Below are 8,084 nucleotides of genomic sequence, written 5' to 3'. Positions count from 1 at the left end.
GGTGCAAGAACCAATATTGCTGTGGTTATGCATTATATGCATTTAACAGTCGTATGATGTTTATTTAACAGTCTTAAAGCAGAGCGAATGAATGTCCCCGGCATCATAGTTGGGTTCGGGGGGTGTCTATGGGAATAGAAGGTGCACAGTTGCACCTCATTATCTTTAGGAGACCTCTGGGACAGAACAGCCCCCCCTGCAACATCAGGATAGCCACTTCAACAATGGATTGACGGAAAGGATCGGGTGTAGTCAAAATGGGGCAGAAGTATAATTGCCCTGCCCGCAGCCTCAGACCAGAAAAACCTAACTTATGACAAAACCAGGGATGTCAAAGGAGCTGTGGGAAAGCCCAAGCATCTCTGCAGGTCCTTGCAGGATTGCTGTGGTGGAATGACCCACCACAGCCTTAATCGTAGACGGATCCATCTACAGTCCACCTTCAGAGATGACGAACCCCAGGAAGGACGTAGTGCGTTGGCCGAATGCAATCTCTGCTATGACCAAGAGCTGCTGCTCAAGCAGTCTCTGAAGCAGTAGATGGACTGGATGGACTTGATCACGGAGGGCTCTAGAAAAGATCAGGATGTCATCAAGATATACAAACAAGGACTTGTTTATCATATATCCCAGAACATAATTGAAGATGGCCTGGAAATGGTGGGGCACTGGTCAGACCGAAAGGAATGAGAAAGTACTCATAGTGGTCCGTGGGGCTGTTTAAGACGTTAATCAAGTCCAACTTGGTAAAGAAAATGGCGCCCTGTTAGATTTCAAAGGCTTCCTGTATAAGGGGAAGTGGATACAAATTTTGACGGTTATGTCCTGAAGGCCACGATAGTCAAAGCAGGGTCTCAGGGATCCTTCCTTCTTGCCAACAAAAGAGAACCCTGCGACCGCCGCTGAAGTAGGAGGTCAGATGATACCTGCAGCCAGAGACTCCTCTGTGTAGGAGGAGACAGGGAGTATACATGACCTCAAGGAGGGTATGTTCCCGGGAGCCGATCAATGGCACAATCATTGGGCTGATGTGACGACAGAGAAGTGGCCCTGGATTTGCTGAAGGCTTTCCTCAGATCAAGGTACTCTTTAGGACCAGTCGACAGTTAGGAACAGTTGCCTGTTGTTCCTCTGGAACAACGGGTTGAGGAGAGCAAGCAGTGAGACCACCAGAATGGGCTCCATGGAACAGCTACCGATGTGACGAGGAGGTTCTCTTCAGCCCCCGATACGTGCAGCCCCCTTGATACGTGCAGAAGAGGTGTGCACCTCTCTGACCCCTCCATGTCACGGTGGCCCTCAGGACTGCTTGGAGAGTGGGGAAACACCGCTCGCCAGGACTCCCCTCGCTTCTGACCAGCCCCTGGGGTGAGGTGGGGGTTGTCTACTTTCATCGGATCAGATAGATCAAAAGTAATGGGGCAGGGCAACTTGCACGTGGTGAATGAGTCTCAGAACAGGGATGTTGACATTACAGTTTTTCTCGATTGCTTAAGCACAATTTTCAAAACAGGGCCTGTGTTTTCAAAACACTACACACAATTAGCACAACCACACACCCAATTAGCAAAACACTACAGATTCTTTGCAAAATTAAACACTCCTGTAAAAACTATACACTTCTTTTTAAAAAACACACTTTGTTACTATATGAAACACACGTTTCACATTACTATACTCTGTTTGCACGAGTTACACTCTGCTGTGATAAACCTAAAACACTTTTAGCACTTCTACTTCCCTATGATTAGAGTAGGCTACTATCAACAAAGTACAAATATAATGTAAATTCACCAAACAATACACAAGACCAATGTTGCAGACTGAAGAAACTCATTTATTTCTCAACACGCCCAAAATGTTGACATAGAGATTCATAATACTGTAATCAAACGTTGGACAAAACCATGTTTACTATCTCCCTCTCTTGCTGTTCTGTGAACATAGGAGGCCTTCCCCCTTGTCGTCCCTGACCCTCAATCCTATGTAGAAAAAAAAACAGTATACAATAGTACAGTAATTTCACAGGAACAGAAGTGCTGATAGTGCATAGAATACAGTACTGTAAGCAGTGACTGAAACCGTGCAGATGTTTTTGATATGATGATATTTTTACAATACCTATTTTCCAGTCGAAATGTTCTCATCACACTTGCCACTATATATCGGCTTAGATTTGGCTGTACTCGCAGTCCAGCCTCCCTCAGTGTCAGGCCGTGGTTGACAACGTGGTCAACCAGTGTTGCGCGGATCTCATTTGTCAGATTCGGTCCTCTTTGAGCACCTTCTTGTCTTCGTCTTCGTCTTCGTCTTCCTCTTCCTCCTCGTTCTCCTCCTCCTCCTCCTCCTCGTCTTACTCTTTCTCTGACTCTTTCCATTGTGGTTGGAGAACGCTGAACTCACCTACTGCTTTTTATAGTGCTTACACACCTGATTGTTGTGTCTGCAATTAAGCAAACAAGTGTTTGCACACCTGATGACTGTGTTGAACCAATTGGTTGGACGGTGTGGTAATTTGACAGTCAGTGCTTTGGTATTACAAGGACGTGACTTCATGATAGATTTTTGTGTGTAATGTATGTTAAGTGTGTTTAGTGTTTTGCAAATCACTGTGTGTATTGTTTTGCAAAAAGTGTGAAGCTGACATTGTGCTTATAGTGGTGCAGATCTGGGCTCATGTTATGATCCTTGAGTGTAAGGTTTTGATAATAGTGTCATACTTTTGATTTTAGTGTTTAAGCAATCGAAAAAAACTGTAATACCTTTTGAACTCAATGTAATTGTCAACCGAGACCTTAGAAAATACAATATAAGAACTATACACAAAGATCCTAACCGAACAAAGCAAACATGTATAACGGATTAATGAAATGACATGTCTTCCCGTTGACTCTTTGATGGCTATTTCTGCCAAAACCTACCATGAACCCCCAAAAGTTTGATTGAGGAACTACATGCTAGTCACATGCTAGGAATGAGCCTCACATACAGTTGGTCATGGATGTAGCTTGGTTAGTCCTGAGTCTGCGGCCGGAGTAAAAAAAAACAGTCGTATGGCAGAGGCTGGCATTGCTTCCCCTACGGTTTTGTGTGTATGTTATGATAGTTGCCACTGAACGACCCTGTTTTTATTTGCTGCATGGCTAACACACCCAGGGTTGCTCAAAGAAGCGCTCTAAAGCAGGAGTCTGAGTGGCCTGCCCTTCAACCTCATCCCATATGAAACCAGCCCTTTAGATGATGTAATTATACAAGCCCTTCTGGTCTCATGATTACAGCCATACACGTTCACTCAGTTCCCTCGCAACACACACATAAACAGACACAAATAAGCGCAACGACTCACACACACACACACAAACACACACCCACAAACACACAAACACAGATGCAAATAAGGATTCATGCATGCAAGTAAGCACACACTCAGACGTGCACTCCTACACACACAGACACGCGTACACACACATGCACACACACACTCACACACATGCGTGCGTGTGAGACGCCCTCTGAGCCAGCAGAACAGAGGAGTCAACGAGAGGTTTTCCTGCTCGTCGTGAGCATGATGACTAATGTGCGGCGATGCGGCTGCACCTCCCTGACCCCTGTGGCGTGTGTGCTCTGACCCCGTCCCGAGGCAGCGACACACCGTTTTACCGGTGGTGGGGGGCTGGTTTCCAGTAAAGCAACCCTGCCCCACCTGTACGGCCTTCCTTTCCCGTTGCTCCTTAAACAAATATGCAAGATTCCACTAAACGGCTCTGGCGCACAGACTTGCTGTGTGTGTGTGTGTGTGTGTGTGTGTGTGTGTGTGTGTGAATCAGACTGCACGTGTGTTTGAGTGTGTAATGAATTGCACATCTATGTGAGTGGGACCTGCAGTGTTACTCACTGGTGGACTGCATTGTGTTTGTGAGCATCCATTCAAACTCTCAGGAACAACAAGTCCTCTCACTTGTTTGTTTGTTGCTCTTTCGGGGGGACACCTTCACTACTGGTTACAGCCAATGAGAGGCCAGCTTACAAAGCATATAGAACCATATTAAAGTTACAGTAGCTGCTTGTACGGTTGGCTATGCATTGTTTCTGCTGGTTTGCTTTTCTGTTCTGAGTTAATTGTAGCCCCTGTTAAAGGATTTAATGGTGGCCTTACAAGATGATGTATAGTGGCTGCGGCCCTTTTGAAGTAAAATAAATGGATGAAGCGCTGCCCTGTAAAGACATATAGTGACAATTCACAGCAGATAGGTACACAAACATACATGCAAACACACACACATATGCAAACACACTCACGCTACACACACACTATCTCTCTCACGCACGTACATTCATGCACAAACAGACACGCAGACACATGCAAACACACACACAGACACATTCACTCTCTCGCTCACACATATGCACGCTCATGCTTTTTCTCTCTCAACCCCCCCACACACACACGTACACACAGCTATTTATAGATGGTTACAATACTAGATTGGTGTCTTGCATCTCCGAACCTGTAGAAATTAGGAACACAGATCTTATACATGGTGGAAAAAAGATGCATGTGCCGTCTCTCTATACCATGCAATAACCTTTAGTTTTATGGAACAGACAAAATAAAGCTAAAGCTAACAGAAATTCAAGAAAGACACCTTGAGAAAATAAAGCAAAAAAGTTTTCGTCCAACATTTTGACGGAAGAATGTTATTCGCGGCAGCCGTGCTTCTCGTTCACGGCAGGAAGTGCCAGTCGACCGCAGGAATGCAGAGCACTGGAGCAGACATGGTTTTCCACACTCCGACCAGAGGAAAAGAGGGAGTGCTGTCTGTGTGGGAGAAAGGGTCCGGGGGGCGGACAGAGAGAGACAGTAACAGAGAGAGACGGACAGACAGACAGACAGACAGACAGACAGACAGACAGAGAGAGAGACAGACCAAATGAGAGAGAGACCAACAAAGAGAGACAAACAGACAGACAGAGAGACCAACAGAGATAGACAGACAGACAGAGAGACCAACAGGGAGAGACAGAGAGACCAACAAAGAGAGATAGACCAACAGAGAGAGAGAGACCAACAGAGAGAGACAAACAGACACAGAGAGACAGAGAGAGACAGACCAATAGAGAGAGAGACCAACAGAGAGAGACAGACCAAAAGAGAGACAGACCAACAGAGAGAGACAAACAGATACAGAGAGACAGACAGACAGAGAGAGACAAACAGAGAGAGAGACCAACAGAGAGAGACAAACAGACACAGAGAGCCAGACAGACAGAGAGAGACAGACCAACATATAGAGACAGACAGAGAGAGAGACCAACAGAGAGAGACAAACAGACACAGAGACAGACAGACAGAGAGAGACAGACCAACATATAGAGACAGAGAGAGAGAGAGACCAACAGAGAGAGACAAACAGACACAGAGAGACAGACAGACAGAGAGAGACAGACCAACATAGAGAGACAGACAGAGAGAGAGACCAACAGAGAGAGACAAACAGACACAGAGAGACAGACAGACAGAGAGAGACAGACCAACATATAGAGACAGACAGAGAGAGAGACCAACAGAGAGAGACAGACCAAAAGAGAGACAGACCAACAGAGAGAGACAGATCCATAGAGAGAGAGATCAACAGAGAGACAAACAGACCAACAGAGAGACTGACAGACAGAGAGACTGACAGACAGAGAGACTGACAAACAGAGAGGGAGACCAACAGTCACGATGACAGACCAATAGGACGAGGGCTCACGTTCGATAACATTCTACCTATGGGTGACTGGTTCACATTTTTTTCAGTTACAGTAAAAAAGTGTAACATTGTTGTAACATTGTTTCTGCCTAGATTATTTAAACCCAGTAGGAAATAAATTAAAACAATGTGTCTCTTGCTGGAATGATAGTGTAGCAAAGATCATCCTACATGCCACCTGGCTGGCTTTTACTGGGCCCCTACAGGCAAAGGACGCAAGGTGGGGATGTTGAAAGTCAGTTCTTTTTGTTGTTTTTTATAATAATAATGATACATGGCCTGGTGCTCCATGCTGCCATGCATGAGATCTCTCCCTGAGGCCCCGTTTACACAAAGGGAAAAAGCTGATATTTCCATGCAGTTTGGCCTCTCATTTACACGAAAACCCAGTTTTTATCACAGAAAACGATTATTTTTAAAAACTCTGGCCAAAGTGGAGATTTCTGAAAACGCTGGTTATGTGTTTTCTTGTCAACTGGGAGAAACTGGGTTTTAGGATCTCAAGCGTCACACTATGCGCCAGAAAAAGCTTATCGTCATGTGAGCGCCCGCTGTCTGTCCAGACAAACGAAACTCGCGCCATATAGGGGAATTATTTGTTTATCAACATGGTGGATGCGCACGCAGAATAATCGCAAAAATAAAATTTGTTTGACCAGTTGCGATGGTTATCTCCGTGTGGTTAATTTGCAGTTGCGGTGTTAATTAGCGATGTTGTCAGCTTACTGTTACATTAAACTGTAATCAGAAAACGTGGTTATATGCTATAGACCCGTTAGTATCTGTGGTATAAAGGCTAGGACAAATTTCAAATTATAAATATGTACACTTTATGTTGAAAGTATAGACCGTCGCGATTACCATTGAAACGAATGGCGCTGTGATTATTCTTCAAAACGAGAGCCGGTAAATTGTGAAAAATGAATTAAACTGTTGTTTTGAAAGGAACAGGAAGTCGCTCCTGTTATTCGTTGTTGTTGATTCAGAGGATTCTGATTGGCTTGCATGGCTTTATCCTTCTCCCTACACTGCCCCCCATAGGCTTGGCATAGTTATAATGGCGCTCAACGGCGTATTAATGCGGGTTGTAAATGCCAACTTTCTTGAAAATTATGTTGTGGGCACGATGTTATCTTTGAAAACGGAGAGGGGGGGGGGGGGGGGGATATTCGTTTCTCTAAATACCCCGCTATGTATAAACGTGACCTGAGTGTGTGTGGAAATGGCTGGTCTAACCTGTGTACACTGATTACTCAATGTGCAACGTGTGTAATCTCACCCAGTCCCAGAGACCAATCAGACTGTGCCAGGTGAGGCTGCATAATTCAGCCATCATCAACACACTCCCACAGATATTCTACTATACATTAACTTAAAACATGAACTGCCATTCAACCTTGACTTGTCACCGCAAGACCAAAAAGCAGCTCTCCATCTCTCCACCACGAACCTCATCTGCTGTCCACCTATCGGTATCCTGATATATGAGGCCATCAGCCTCAGCAGCAGCCAACGGATTCAACACATTCTACAATGTATGATGTGTCTAAAGAATGAGGTGGCTCCAAACTCAGATTATTCTTTTTTTGTGTGTGCCTACTCTTTAATACATGTAAGTCCATCAGGTGTAGATACATCAAAGCACAATAGGAACCACTCTCTTCATATACTGAGTTGTTATGAGGTTGCGGACCTGTTGAATGTCAAATCCTAAACTCAGAATGTGACCAGAATCAAATGAGTAGTATACGTCTATAATACCACTGGGCTCAAGGCCTCCTTGGTTCTCCACAAAGACCAGATACACATACAGATTGTCTTTGAGCCACGAGGAAGGATTTGTGGTCCAGAACCCTGCTCAGAGCTGGATCTGAGAGGAGAGTCAGTGAAACGCTGCTGGATTACAGGGCAGAATACCTAGCGGCCCCCACAGGGCAACCTGGGACTGGGGCGTCCGGGAGCCAGGGCCGGCCCTGCCTGGTTAGGGTAACACACCGCAGCGGTGCAGAGGAACGTGACAGGCCTGAGTACAGCAGGAGAGAGAGAGAGAATGTATGTGTGTAGGGTGTTGAGGACGTAGCGTGCGGAGCTGCAAGACGAGCGGCCTCCTGGACCAAAGGGAGGGATACGATTCCTTCACAAGTCTTTGGTCCCACCGGTCCAGTGAAGTGGCCCGCGTGGAATATCACGTTCCCCCCCAACCCCAACCCCCGGCACCATCGCTCTCCCACTCCGCCCGGGACATCAAACACTTTTCTACCAAAGAACATTCTCTCTCACATGCACACACACACACACACACACACACACACACACACACACACACACACA

Source organism: Gadus chalcogrammus, chromosome 22 (genome assembly GCF_026213295.1).
Source record: "Gadus chalcogrammus isolate NIFS_2021 chromosome 22, NIFS_Gcha_1.0, whole genome shotgun sequence".
NCBI classification, from domain to species: domain Eukaryota; kingdom Metazoa; phylum Chordata; class Actinopteri; order Gadiformes; family Gadidae; genus Gadus; species Gadus chalcogrammus.
Note: the sequence above shows the minus strand (reverse complement) of the source record.